The 16,198-nt window shown below is 34.1% G+C and overlaps 1 protein-coding gene and 1 pseudogene across 3 annotated transcripts in view; one reads left to right on the plus strand and one right to left on the minus strand.

Moving 5' to 3' along the window:
* Positions 1-16,198, plus strand: part of NKAIN2 (sodium/potassium transporting ATPase interacting 2) — a 986,091-nt gene that overhangs the window by 354,730 nt on the left and 615,163 nt on the right. The window lies entirely within an intron of this gene.
* Positions 1-16,198, minus strand: part of LOC122238731 — a 75,178-nt pseudogene that overhangs the window by 36,268 nt on the left and 22,712 nt on the right.

Raw genomic sequence — 16,198 nt, forward strand, 5'->3', positions numbered from 1 at the left:
AATTCCCACATAACCCTATGAGGGTTTGTATATGAGACCCTATGAGATTCTGTATGTATATATATGTATGATACATACACATGTATTTATGTATATACATACATATACATAATCTCAACTAATTATCAAACTCAACTACATATCAATCTCAACTATATATATCAAAATATTATATATAATATATATATAATATTTTGATATATATAGTTGAGATATAATATATATATATATATATAATATATATATATATGCATGCACTGACACACATAGTAAGCACTGCATAGGGTTAAGGACGTTTAGAATGGAATGATGGAGGACTCCTATCCTCTATCTGATTTATCATCTATTTATAATCTAACTTCTCAGTCTTTTTATTTTGTGACATCAAGAAGTAGATAATCAGTGAGATAGTATTAAACATGATTGGATGAAGGATTTTGATTTTTTTTTTTTTACCCTATTGAGGGGGAAAATCAATATGGCACCATATAAAGGAAATGCACTATGAATGTATATAAGAGAAAGGAGTAGGAAGTATGTTGTATGCCAGCTACAAATACCATCTTGTTTTTCCACAAGAGTTCAGGTATTCCAATTCTCAAATATTTATAATAGTTAGAAATATATGTTCATTTCAAAGGGTGGTAGGTAGGTGATAAATTCTCATCATAAACTTGAAATTGCTATGGGCCACACAGGTCCTATCAGAAAGAGAAAGAGTCTTAAAGAAAGAAGTTTATAGGAAGCGAAGAACAAATACCCTGAGGGCTGGGCATTGTGGCTTGCAAATTTCCAACCTGGAAGTAGCATTTGGGGGTTATTAGTAATGGGATGTATTTTAAAGAATGCCTTGCTTTGGGGCGCCTAAATGGCTCAGTCGGTTGAGCGTCTGACTTCAGCTCAGGTCATGATCTCACGGTTCATGAGTTCGAGCCCCACATCGGGCTCTGTGCTGACAGCTCAGGGCCTGGAGACTGCTTTGGATTCTGTGTCTCCCTCTTTCTCTGCTCCTCCCCTGCTCACACCCAGTCTCTCTCTCAAAAATAAATAAAGATTAAAAAAATTTTTTTTAAAAATTAAAAAAACAAACAATTCCTTGTTTTTTTTAATGTTAATTAATGTATTTATTGAGAGAGAGAGAGAGAGAGAGAGAGAGAGAGAGAGAGAATGAGAGTGTGGCAGGGGCAGAGAGCTAGGAGAGAGAGAATCCCAAGCAGGCTCCACCCTGTCTGCCCAGATCCCAATGTGGGGCTTGGTCTCATGAACTATGAGATAATTACCTAAGCTGAAACCAAGAATTGGAGGCTTAACCAACTGAGCCACCCAGACACCCCAAGAATTCCTTATGTTTGAACAGCTAATATGGTAATACTTCCCCAGACATGAAGTTTTTTTGGGCAAAGTTCTAATGCATACAAATTTACTATGTAATTTTTTTTTTTTCAACGTTTTTTATTTATTTTTGGCACAGAGAGAGACAGAGCATGAACGGGGGAGGGGCAGAGAGAGAGGGAGACACAGAATCGGAAACAGGCTCCAGGCTCTGAGCCATCAGCCCAGAGCCTGACGCGGGGCTCGAACTCACGGACCGCGAGATCATGACCTGGCTGAAGTCGGACGCTTAGCCGACTGCGCCACCCAGGCGCCCCTACTATGTAATTTAAATAGGAATATTTTTAATCTAGTGGAAACAAACTTTGCTTTCTAAGTCTATGTTATAGTTCCATACTATCTGGCTTGCAGTCTCCTGGTTTTCTGATTCTACCCTTGTTATACAGTTGCTTCCTAAAATGTTGATCACATTTATATATCAAACAAAGTTTGCTGTCTTTGATCTTTGCACTGTTAATATTGGAATGTTAGTTGATGCTTCAAAATCTACATATTCATTGATAAAAAAAAACTCCATCTCTGTGCTTTAGAGTAAGTTGGAAATTTGACTCCTAAATATATTTTAAAAGCAGTTTTTTTTTTCTTTTTTCCTGAGGAATAAATATACTGTAGTTAGAAAACCAATATAAGATTTCGTGAGAAACATGCCCGAAGTATAAAGAAGACTACCACTTGGTGTTTTTTGTTTTTTGTTTTTTTTTTTTTTTGAATCTAAAGTGAGTCTGTAAGAAATGTATTAGATAGTTAAGGTCACTTTTGCAAAAAGCCAACAAGAATGTCTTATTGATATATTTTTAAATTTACTATACTATATTTTTATTGTTGATATTTACAAAACAAGAGTTTTCATAACTATACTCCTAATAGGAGATCCTCCAAAAATTTCCCATATGCTTACATTCTAAACAAAATATCTTAACATAGGAATTTTTCATATTTATAATCTGTGCAAATGGTAAAACATCTTATTGGCTTACAGAAGTCTTCCATATCTAATTCCTCATTTAATCTCATAAAGCTGCATTCTGTAATTTTACTGTTATATCTAATGGATTCTCTTTGAGGATCAATTGCTTGAAGATATTCAGTGATATTGAAGATAGTCTAAAGAAAGAAAAAAAAAAACAGAAATAATTAAAAGAATGAAAAGTGGTGGGGCGCCTGGGTGGCTTGGTCGGTTAAGCATCTGACTTCGGCTCAGGTCATGATCTCACGGTCTGTGAGTTCGAGCCCCGCGTTGGGCTCTGTGCTGACCGCTCAGAGCCTGCAGCCTGTTTCAGATTCTGTGTCTCCCTCTCTCTCTGCCCCTCCCCTGTTCATGCTCTGTCTCTCTCTGTCTCAAAAATAAATAAACGTTAAAAAATAATTAAAAAAAAGAATGAAAAGTGGAACCTGTGAGTGAAGATTAAAGGGAAATAGGGTCATTTAGTTTGGAAAGAGACAAAAATGATCTTAAGCTATATGACAGCTTTAATATTGAAGACAAAGGACAGTTAGTCTATATTTATACAACTAATGGACTAAGATAAAATGAACTGGAAATTGAAGGAAGACAAATGGAATGATTAAGCTATTATAAACAATTCTGGAATAATTTAGACATCACATGAGCTACTACATCCAGGTAGTTCACAGATTTAATATTAGACACAATAATTCCTTTTGATAATGTTAGTTTTGAGAAGTTGAGTTTTTAGTCATTCTTGGGAAAAAAAGCAAATACCATGGGAATATTTATGTGGAAAGGGTAGAAGGGTGGTGATGTCTAATCAGATTCAATATTTAAAATGTTGCACATATATACTATTAGTGAGTGTGGTTAAGAACAAAGTAAAATGTATTATTTTTTCTTTTATTTGTGTGCATTATTTTTTTAAATGTCTAGTAAGTGTTAGTCCATAATTATTTGTGATGTGATGTTGTTTGGATTTCACTACTGATTACACTGAACTACTAGATTTTGTTTCTGGGGTACTGTGGGAAAAAATATACACCACAAACGTGACTGTGAAACCACAAAACTGAGAATCTGTTATTTTTTAAATTTATTTTTTTTAAATGTTTGCTTTAGAGAGAGAGAATGTGAACAGGGGAGGGGCAGAGAGATGGTGTGACAGAGGATCTGAAGCTGACTCAGTGCTGATACCACAGAGCTTGATGCAGGGCTCGAACTCACACACCATGAGACCATGACCTGAGGCATAGTCAGACACTTAACTGACTGAGCTGCCCAGGCACTCCAAATAAATTTCTGTTTCAAAGCAACAATGTGCATCTCACCTTCTTTATAATATTCCCACATTGCTAAAAGTACAGGTTGAACCCAGACATTATAAATTTGTGACAGAACATCAGACTTCAGACCATAACTTAATTGCTCCTTTAAATGACTTTCATGGTCAAGAGATGCTCTTTCCAGTCGATTCTGTGGGGTTTTAGAGATGTCGCTTATTATCATTAATGTCTTGCAAAATTTAGATTCCTTTATTATTTCTTTAAGGCCAAGAATTTCATAAGTGAAAAAGAATATTTTAGTGATAGCTTCTGCCCTATGTCCATGGCTCTTTGTGGTGTTAGCAGAAAGCATTTATGGGGACCTTATAAAACTTGTAAACATTTTGAAATAAAAAATATGTTTTTAGATATATTGAGAAGCTTTCTTCAGTAGTAGTTGTTTCAAATTAGAAATGGAATGTCCCTTGAGGAAAAACTAGAATCACTAATTATAGACTTAATAAAATGTTGCCTATAGGCAGAATATTGAACTTTGAATTGAAACTTTTAGCAGCTGAGGAAATATGAAAGAATATAATTCTACAGGTGATTCAGTTTCCGCTTTTGTTACATATTCTCAATATGGTAGGTTGTTTGAAAATTATGTTAATAAAATGTAGCCTCCAACTCTCAAAGTCAGTTCATGTGTTTTGACTTCAGTGATGCATTACAGATTCATTTATTTTATTTAAATGCTTGGCCTCTTGAATTTGAGACCTGAAACACTGCAGGGTAATGTTTATCAAAGTACATGTGACCACAGAGATGTATTTCTAACTATTTCCTTATCTTTTAAGAACCCTCGTCCTATATGGAGCTCAAAGAAAAATCAAGCATTTATTCTGTCTTGATTCCATATTATTTGTCATTACATTTGAATCAGAAGTGAAGAGTCTGAAGCAAAATCTAATTAGGATCTTTCCTGCCTTATAATATTTTTGAAAATTGAACATTTACATTTTTAATAACACATAAGATTATATTACATCATCGACAGTTTATTATAGCCATATATGCTGGCCATAACTATAAAACCTGAAAGGGGGTCGCTGGGGACCTCACATAGATCATATGCAGCTGACCAGTAAAGATGCTGTCGGAGTAATCATACTTTGAATTTCTAAAAATCCTGTGGTGGGTACGTTGTGGGTGTTGTGATGGCAATAGAATTAAAATAACTCTCATTTGTCCTAGCTGAAATCATGGTTCAGAATTATATAACAGTGTAGTAGGAATACTGTTGTGTGTATACTGGATTTTAAAGAGAATTTTTTGCATTATACATAGAATATTAAAAACAGGCAAGGGCCACCTGGGTGTCTTAGTCAGTTGAGCATCTGACTCTTGATTTCAGCTTAGATCATGGTCTCATGGTTTGTGAGACAGAGCTCCACATCAGGCTCTGTGCGGACAGCGTGGAGCCTGCTTGGGATTCTGTCTCTCCCTCTCTCTCTGCCCATCCCCATTTGTGCTGTATCCCTTCTTCTGAAAATAAATAAAATAAAATTAAATAAATAACAAAAAATAAAAGCAGCTAAAATTTCAGTTACCTATCAGTTATAAATAATTTCCTCTTATATAAAAAATATTAAGCAATGCATATAACAGGAATTAAAGTCTCTTAAGTTTGTTTTATTTTTTTAATTTGTGGTTGCATGCTAAGAATTACGTATCTATTTATTGCAAACAATTCTTTCAGTAATACCGCTTTCATAGACATTGCCTATTTGTTGACCAGTTAGATTTATTATGTACTTAGATATTGTGAAATTAGTCCTGGTACCAACACTTTATCTTGAAAGGAGAATCAAGCAGAGAATCAAGGATAATCAAGCAGAATAGTTAAAATGAGTAGTAAAAGCCTCTTGTAAATTTTATCAAGTATATTAAAAGCAATTTCCTTAGTAGCCATGTCAATTAAGGGTTGACAGGTGGAAGGACTTCCTGAATGGGTACTCAACCAAATTAGTTTCTGAGTTCAGGATCCTCCCTATTGCTCTTATGGAATCTCCCTTTCCATCAATCTTTGCCTGGTTTACTTCCTCATTTCATTCAGATTCAGCTCAAATATGGCGTTCCCTTGCTTTATCATCTAATAGTTTACACTCCCCTCTTTGCATGCTGTTGCTCTACACAACTATTTGGTTCCCTCACAGAACTATTTGGCATTATTTATTTATTTATTTAAATGTTTTTTGTTTATTTTTCCATTGTGCAGTTCTCTTTAATCTTAATGGAAATAGTAACCTTGCCCTATTCAGTACACCTGGAATAGTATCTGGCATATAGTAGGTATTCTAGAAATATTTGTTGAATGAATGAATAAAAGAAGACGCTATGTCATTTCCATATATAGTTCTCTTTACTTAGCCTAACTTGAATTTATCTCCACTAAGTAGAAAGTGTACAGGGAGAAGGATCTTTGGTGTGTGGCAAAAGTTATCTGACCTGGCAAAATCATTAAATTTAATAGCTAGAGTTGGACAATGAGAGCATTGCAGTAACTCATTATAGAACATTTCTCTGTATCACATCCTGCTCACACAGTGAACTGATTTTATCTTAAATAAGGAGATCTGTGGCTTCTTGGTTTCAAAAAAAATCCTTTGATATCTGTAAATATAGTGGATTTGGCCTTGAAGTAGCCACACTTTATGAACAATATATGCATTCGGACCACAAAAGTATAATTGCAAAGAGGGCAATTTACCTTTTAGTTCAGGGATGTTCTTAATACACATTTGATTGTATCTAGAATGCCTTTATCTTGCTCAGTACACTAACCCAGTCACATCTTTTGTCTTTTTCAATAAACTGATTATTCGTTGGTAGACTTCATCACATTTAACTTGTAAGTTTTTGATAAACTTTTCTAAATCAGTGTCTCAATGTTGATCTCTTGATCCTGGTGAAGGATATTTCATGTAATTTCTTAAGAAGCTTTGTCACTATCTTTTTAAAAGCACTTTTATAATTTAAAATTTTTTCCAATAGCTTTTTTCCAATAGCTATTTTTTTTCTAATAACATTTATTGAAAAGACCGTCTTTTCCCCATATTCTTGCCTCTTTTGTCATAGATTAATTGACTATATAAGTGTGTATTTATTTCTGGGCTTCCCATCCTGTTCCATTGACCTATGTGTCTGTTTTTTGTGTCAATACCATCTTATTTTGATTTCTACAGCTTGGAAGTGTATCTTTAAATTTGGGATTGTGATATCAGGTTTTTGTTTTTGTTTTTGTTTGTTTGTTTGTTTGTTTGTTTTCCAAGATTGCTCTGGCTCTTCAGGGTCTTTGTGATTCCATAAAAAAATAAGGGGTTATTTGTTCTAGTTCTTGAAAAAATACTATTAATATTTTGATAGATATTGCAATGAATCTGTAAATAGGTTTGAATATTATGGAACATTTTAACAATATTCTTCTAATCTATGGGCATGATATATCTTTTCATTTGTTTGTATCATCTTAAATTTCTTTCAACAGTGTCTTATAATTTTCAGAGTCTAGATCTTTCACCTACTTGGTTACATTTACTCTTAGATATTTTATTATTTTTGGTGCAATTAAAAGTGGGACAGTTTCTTAATGATTCTTTCTTCCACTTTGTCATTACTGCATAAAAACACAACAGATTTCTGTGTGTTAATTTTGTATCCTGCAACATTACTGAATTCATTCGTTCTTTTGTGTAGTCCTTAGGGACTTTTGAACATAACATGTCATCTGCAAACAGTGACAGTTTTACTTCTTTCTTATGAATTTGGATGATTTTTCTTTATTTTTCTTATCCGATTGCTGCAGCTAGAACTATGTTGAATAAAAATTGAATAAAAGGTACTATGTTGAATAAAAGTGGCAAGAGTGTGTGTCCTTGTTCCTGATCTTAGAGAAAAAGCTTTCGGTTAATCACCATTAAGATATTAGCTGTGGGTTTTTTATATATGGCCTTTATTGTGTGTGGTATGTTTCATAACCCATTTTGTTGAGAGATTTATCATGAACAGATGTTGTATTTTCTCAAATGCTTTTCTACATCTATCGAAACAATCATATTATTTTTATCTTTCTCCTTTTTTAATGTGATGTGTAACATGGATTAATTTGGGAATGTTGAACCTTTCTTTCATCCCTGGAATAAATCCCATTTGATCATGGTGAGTGCTCCTTTTAATGCATTGTTGAATTTGGTTCGCCAATAGTTTGCTGAAGATTTTTGGATCTGTGCTCATCAGGGATGTTGGCCTGTAGGTTTCTTTCTTCTTCTTCTTCTTCTTCTTCTTCTTCTTCTTCTTCTTCTTCTTCTTCTTCTTTTTTTCTTTTCTTCTTTTTTGTATAGTTTTTTTTTTTTGTTTGTTTTTGTTTTGGTCTGGTTTTGGTATACAGGTAATGATGCTAAACCTTGTAGAATGAATTTGGAAGTTTCCTTTTTCCTTCCTCTTATTTTTTGAATAGTTTGAGAAGTACAAGTATTAACTCTTCTTTGAACGTTTGGTAGAACTCACCTATGAGTTTGGGAGTTTTTGATTACTGATTCAATTTTCTGCTAGTCTTTTTGAATTTTCTATTTCTTTCTGATTAAGTTTTACAAGATTATATACTTCTAGGAGTGTATCTGTTTTTGTTGCCAATTTGTTGGCATATAATTTTTCATAGTATTCCCCATAATACTTTATATTTCTGCTGTGTTTGTTATATTTACTCTTTCATTAAGCATGACTAGCCTTTACACATAGAGACAAACCTTGGAATATTCTGGGTTTGGCTCAGGACCATTGCAATGAAGTGAATATTGCAATAAAATGAGTCAAATGAATTTTTGGCTTCCCAGTACACTTAAAGGTTGTGCTTTTACTATACTGTAGTCTTAAGTGTGCAATAACATTATGTCTAAAACAAATAATGTATATACTTTAACTAAAAAACGCATCATTGCTAAAAATTTCCATCATCTGAGCTTTCAGTGAAACATAATCTTTTTGTTGGTAGAGGGTCTTGCTTTGATGTTGATGGCTGCTGACTGATCAGGGTAGCAGTTGCTGAGGTTAAGGTGTCTGTGGCAATTTCTTAAAACAGGACAACAATTGAATTTGTTGCATCGATTGACCTTCCTTTTCACTAATGATTTCTCTATACCATTTTACCACATTAGAACTCCCACCACAATTGAAGTAAGTGGTCTCAAACCTGGCTACTGTTTTATCAACTAAGTCCATGTAATATTCTAAATCTTTTGCTGTCATTTTAACAATCTTCACAGCATCTTCACCAGGAGTAGATTCTCTCAAGAAACCACTTTCTTCACTTATCCATAGGAAGCAATTCTTCATCTGCTCAAGTTTTATCATGAGCTTGCAGCAATTCAGTGACATCTTCAGTCTCCACTTCTAATTCTAGATCTCTTGCTGTTTCCACCACATGTGCAGTTACTTTCTCTACTGAAGTGTTGAAACCCTCTGAATCATCCCTTTTCCAAGTCAAACCCTCCAAGTTGATGGTTGGAATCAACTTCTTCCAAACTCCTGTTAATTATGCTATTTTGGAGTGTCTGGATGGCTCAGTCGGTTAAGCATTTGACTCTTGATTTTGGCTCAGGTCATGATCTCATGGTTGTGAGATTGAGCCCCCATGTCCAGCTCTGCACTAGGCTTGGAGCCTCCTTAACATTCTGTCACTCCTTTCCCTCTGCCCCTCCCACATGCTTGCATGCATGTGTGCACGCACACTCGCACGCACACACACACACACACACACCCTTTCTCTCTCAAAAATGATGCTATTTCAATCCCTTCTATGAAGTATGAATGTTCTTAATGACATCTTCATGGCGTATCTTGCCCAGAAGATTTTCACCTTGCTTTGCCTAGATCCATCAGAGGAATCACTATCCATCACTATATTCTATTAAATACATTTCTTCAGTAAGACTTGAAGATCATAATTATTCCTTGATCCATGGGCTACAGATGGATGTTGTGTTAGCAAGCATGAAAATAACATGAATCTCATTGTGTGATCTCTTGGGTTATCAGGTACATTGTCAACAACAGTAATATTTTGGAAATGAATCTTTTTTTTCTGAGCCTTAGGTCTCAACAGTGGGCTTCAAATAGTAAACCATGTTGTAAACAGATGTGCTGTCATCTAGTGTTCCAGTTATAGAGGACAGGCAGAATGAACTTAGCATAATTCTGAAGGGCCCTAGGATTTTCAGAATGGTGAATGACCATTGGCTTGAACTTAAAGTCACCAGCTGCATTAGCTAATAGTAAGAGAGTGAGCCTGTTTTTTTGAAGTTTAAAAGCCAGATTTCTCCTTTCTAGATAAGAAAATTCTATATGGCATGTTGTCCCAATACAAGGCTGTTTGTCTACTTTGAAAATGTCCATTTTAGTATAGTCACCTTAGTTAGTTATCTTAGCTAGATCTTCTGGATAACATGCTGCAGCTCTACATCAGCAATTGCCTCTTAACCTTGCACTTTTATGTTATAGAGATGATGTCTTTCCTTAAACCTTGTGAACCAACCTCTGTTAGCTTCAGACTTTTCTTCTGCAGCTTCCTCACCTCTGTCAGTCTTCATGGAATTCAAGGGAGATGGGGCCTTGCTCTGGATTAGGCTTTGCTTATGGGAATGTTGTGGCTGTTTGATCTTCTGTGTAAACCATTACAACTTTGTACATATCAGCAATAAGGCTGTTTTCCTTTCTTATCATTCATGTATTCACTGGATACACTTTTAATTTTCTCAGAACTTTCCCTTGGCATTCACAACTTGGCTACCTATTTGGCACAATAGGACTAGCTTTTGGCTTATCTTGACTTTTGATGTTCCTTTCTCACTAAGCTTCATCATTTCTATCTTTTGATTTAAAGTGAGAGTTGTGCAACTCTTCCTTTCATTTGAATACTTACAGGCCATTGAACGACTATTAATTGGCCTAATTTCAATATTGCTGTGTCTTAAGGAAGAGAGAGGACTAAGGAGGAGAGATGGAACAGCTGGTAAGTAGAGTATTCAGAACACAAAATACATGAAGTTTGTTGTCTTATACAGGAATGGTTTATGATGCGTCAAAACAATTAAATGGGAGAATCAAAGATCACATATCACCTAACAAATATAATAATAATGAAAAAAATTGAAACATTGTGAGTATTACCAAAATGTGATAGACACAAAATGAGGAAATGCTATTGGAAAAAATGGTGCTGACACAGGTTTGCCACAAACCTTCAATTTATGAAAAATTCATTATCTGTGAAACATAGTAATGTGAAATGCAATAAAACAAGGTATGCCTGTAAATTACAAGTGATTGTGTTGAGTCTTAATATTCCTTTACATGAACCTTTTTTAGGCATTCACTTTAAAATCCTTAACATTAATTTAACATACATTTAGCACACAATGTGTATATATTAGCATACATAACATATATATTAATGTTAATTTTATTTTTTTTTTATTTTAGAGAGACAATGTGTGAGCAGGGGAGAGGGCAGAGAGAGAGAGAGAGAGAGAGAGAGAGAGAGAGAATCTCATATAGGCTTCATGCTCAGCATGGAACCCAACATGAGTCTGGATACTAGGATTCTAGGATCATGACCTGAGCCCAAATCAAGAGTCAAACACTCAGCTGACTGAGCCACCCAGGAGCCCCTGCATGTATTACGTTTAATATACATGACTGAGTGTTTCCTGGAATTGCTTTTACTAATCCTCTCTGGTAACTTTACTAATATTCTCATTGCAGTTATAAAGTGAGCTAAACTATTCCTATCTCAAAAACTCCATCTCTGAAGATTAAATGTCTTTAAAAAAATTGAGCCTTACAGAAGCAACAAAAAAGTGTTATGGATACAAAATATGAGTTGGTGCTTAGCAAAATATTCATATGTTTTTTGGGGAATTTTGAAATAGAAATCTGTAAAAGAGCAAAAAGAGGATGTATCTGGATAACACTATTACAAATCTAATTCTTCCTAAAATTCTACTTGAAGTTGAAATTAAGTAAATTTTGATTTTATGATAGCCATATCAAGTATGATTTTCTTTTATCAAAGTATGGAGAAAGTGAAATAATTTGAATATTTTCTTATGATCATTATTATTTTTATTTTTCTATTTTTTAAGGGTTAATGCAATAGAGTGGAATAAGAAATATAAGCATCATACCTGATGTGTGGTTCTCATTTCTCAGTTCTTTAAAATTCTGCTGAGCATGATAGCTTGATAATTGATTGTAAGTTTCTAAATTGATAGCTGTTGTTTTGAAAATAAGGGAATAAAACTTCCATGCTGCAGGATTTGATTCTGTTTATATTTATTTCTATTATGTAATAGAGGTTTTGTTTATGTGGACCTTTTAAGCAGGAAGAGATATCATGTGTTTTTCTTGAAACACTTAATTTTTTTAAAGTTTATGTTTTTATTTATTTTGAGAGAGAGAGAGAGACCACACAAGTGTGCATACTAGTGGGGGAGGGGCAGAGAGAGAGAAGGAGGGAGAGAATCCCAGCAGGCTCCAAGATGCCAGCACAACCTGTGAGATCATGACCTGAACCAAAATCAAGAGTCAGACACTTAAGCAACTGAGCCACCCAGGAGCCCCAAGAAGGGATATTATGTTATAATATTTATTTCTCATTTTTACATTCTAGTGTTCAATCTGTTCTGTATTAAACTGTGAAATTGAGCATGGGTGTTTATAGAATTTAAATAAACATCTGATACATGCAGGATGACATCTATGCTGAAGAAAGAAATAAAATATGCTTAGAAAGCATCCATAGAAGAGTTCCTACCAAATAATAATAATAATAATAATAATAGTAATTAGAATTCTAAACTCATAGAATGTCACAGAAGGTTTTGGAAGGAAACTTAGAAATTGTCCATCCCACCTTCACACTAACAGCGGATTTAAGATTAAAGGATTAGCCATAATTTTAAACTAAACTTCAAGAATTTCCTTAAATCCAGGGTATACATCTAGATTCAGGGAAAACAGTGATTAAAAAAAAAGATACACCTTGTACTTTGCAGGATTGTGTTGGTCAGGACAGGCTAAGTACTATAAAACCAACCCCATAATTTCAGTGACTTTAATAAATATTTATTTCTTACACTGGAGCAGGTGTTGTACTGTGCTCTACAGAGCTGCGCTAGGATCCAGCATACTTTTCCTGTCTACAGTATCCTTATCTAATACCTGTAAGTTGTGTTCATTTAACTAGGCAATAGGCAAAGAACAATAGGAGGACTGCATTAGGAGATAGTTAAGGGCCAGGCCAAGAAGTAAGTACCTCTTTTTCCCACATTTGATTGGCCAGAATATAGTCACATGACCATACCTACTAATAAGGACAGTGAAGAAATGTGCCTGAGAGGAAGGAAAAATGAGTTTGGTGACAAATTAGTCTCTCCTACAAGGCCTTTGGAGATTACTAGCATCGGTGGAAGATTATCCCTGTGGCTCCTTTTTAACCACTTACATGTCACCACTTAAGTAAAAATGCATAGCCATACATCTGTGGAATTTATAATTAAATCTGAGGATTTTAATAAGCATCCAATTAGTATAATGATTCTTGTCTTACTTTATGAGGATCTCTGTCTGACTTGGTAAAATAAGGCCATTTTGGGTTGAAGCAATAAATAGAAAAATTTTTCAACTGTCATTTTAATTTGGGTTAGAAAAATGGGGGTGCTCAGTAGTATTAACACAACTAACTTTCCTTGCACTTTGAACTCTATGCAGAGATGGTTATTATTAGGTTCTCATCTAAAACACAACTGTGAAATGCTTGTATCAACCTGTCCTTCACTCTGGGTAACAGATATACACTCCTGCATAATGGACACATATTTGTATAGAGGCATTACCATTTGTAAAAAAAAAAATCACAATATAATCCTTCAGGCAAGGAATATTATAATAGTCAAAGGCAATATTACACAATTGAGGTAATATTCTAAAAAAATGTTTTGCTTAATTCATCTGGCGTAAACTTAAATAGTTGAATTCCTCAAACATATTTAAAGTTAAAAGAAGCATTTAAAATATATGACAGGGCTACACATAATGCAGGCTACTACCTAAAGGGATAATGAGAAATGTTTACATTTGGGATCTGATCAGTTTGTATATTTCAATGACCACTCACTTCATAGATGGTTGCATTGTTTATATATCATTACCTTTAATACAAAAGTTAATAATAGAAGTATTCCCATGTCCCCAATCTTTCTCTTTCTGTTTACAGAATGAAATCCAAATTCACTTGTTTATCATCCCAGATTTTCTTGTTTTCAACATTATTTTCCAGTGTGCTAAATAAGCTTGTTGCTCTACATAAAATGTTCTCCTCAGTGTGTTTATATCATCCCTTCTTTCCCCTGCCCTCTAATCACAAGTGGATTTATGTTACCATAATCTGCTTTTTAAACTTTCTTTTAACTACTAAGGCTACTGCTTCATGCTCCTCTCTCACCAGGAATTCCATAGTTCACAGTCTGGGTTTCAGGATCAGCCAGCTCCTGGCTTATTTAACAACTGCTCCCCTAGTGTTTTTGGATGGATTCTTTGTGATTCACTGTATTTAGGGTCAGGTCTAAAAAAAAAAAAAAAAAAAAAGGAGATTGTTTTATTTCTTCCTTTCCAATTTGGACACCTTTTATTTCTTGCTTCTTTGTTTTGGGTACAACATCAGTGCAATGTTGAATAGCAGTGGTAAAACAGGTGTACTTTTCTTGTTTCTTATCTGAGGGAGAGGGGGAACGTGATGCCTTTAAATGTGCTGTCAACGGAAGCATCTCCACTACCTTGGTCTGGATGTAGTAAAAATAAATAATAACTTTATAGAAAGGGTAAACATGAAGATTTCTGGTATCGTGTAACATATAATTTAAAAACAAAATAATATTTCAGTGTCACTGAGATATGATACTGCATTATAATTTAGTTGGGACATGATAATTAGTAAGATTGAATACCTTTCATATGTTTCTTGTATGTATTCTTTAATTTCTCATTTATAGGTTTGTCTGTAATTCATTTTTGTTTTTGTCTTTTTTCATTAACATGCAAGTTTTTATCTTATGACTATTATCCTTTGACCATCTCATATCTTATAAAACTGTTTCCTACTGTGGTTTATATCTTGGTAGTTTTTTTAATGCTTTTCCATATAGTTTTTTAACTCTGTGGCATAAAAATTACTTATCCTTTATTATTTCAGGCTTCATATCCTTCTTTAAAAATTCTATCTTGGTAAAATAAAGAGTGAGTAATATTACGTTGATCTCAAATATTTTTAGAAATTTTGCAAACTATTGAAATCCAATACAGAAGAATTTTATACCAATTATAACTCATAAATTGATGGTAGTGTTAAAAAATCTATATGAACAATTTTAGTGATCCTTGGAGATATATTTGTTCAAGGAGCATAGATAGAAGCCATGCAGTTTTTTTACTCACATATGAAGTCTAAACATCTCGTTGTAAGGGAAAGACAGAAACTGTTGAGCATAAACTGGACAATTGTAAGTTTAGAGAATGGCAATTCCTGACTCAACGTGATTTCCTTAAGACTGACATTTCTGGTATAATCCTGCCTGAATTCTGGAAATGACTACCTTTGACATCCTTCTTATGGCTCAGATACTGATTTTCAGAACCTTTTATTAAAACAAAAGCTATAACATTAGTATATATCACTCATATGACATATACCACCAATATATTATACATTATTACAGTTATCCTATAAAAGTGGGAAACATAATAAAAGCTAATGCTTATTTGGGGAATATTGCATAGCAGGTATGGTTTAAAGTGTTTTACATACATTACCTTTTTCATTGTCACATTATTCTTATGAGATAGATATTGTACAGTAGTCCCATGTTATGGATGGGGAAATTGTGCCACAATGTGGTTGAGTAACTACTTCAAGGTCACAGAACTAATCCGTTAGAGAGCCATTATTCATATGTGGGCAGTCTGGCTCTAGACTTTGTGCCCTCTGTATGACTGGCCAGTTTGGATTGGAAGGGTAATATAAGAAATATTTTTAGCACAATGTGATCAAAACAGAAGATACACAATTCTAACTAGAACTAATGAATACAATTAGATTTTTAAATATGGTACATACCAAGACCTTTAAATAATCTCTACAAGGTATGGTGCCATCCTTTCATTTGCTTCAGATACTAGTCTTTGACCCAACATAGTTGATATACCATATAGGTATTACAACCTGATTAAAATTAGCAAAGACCATATAATGTTAACTTGCAGATAAAAACTAAATAAATACATTCCTAGATCAGGAGTTCTAATTTGAAATGAGGAATTAAGATACTTAGCTGTCAGGCCACATATAAGTTCTGTACAAAATTATGATTGTTTCTAAGCATATTTTAGTGAGGACTAATGGATCACAGACCTGGATATATCAGAAGGGTGAAAGTTCCTTAATGCAGGCTATGGAAGCCTTGCCTGCCTCATTTAAAAGTGA

This window comes from Panthera tigris, chromosome B2 (genome assembly GCF_018350195.1).
Source record: "Panthera tigris isolate Pti1 chromosome B2, P.tigris_Pti1_mat1.1, whole genome shotgun sequence".
NCBI classification, from domain to species: Eukaryota; Metazoa; Chordata; class Mammalia; order Carnivora; family Felidae; genus Panthera; species Panthera tigris.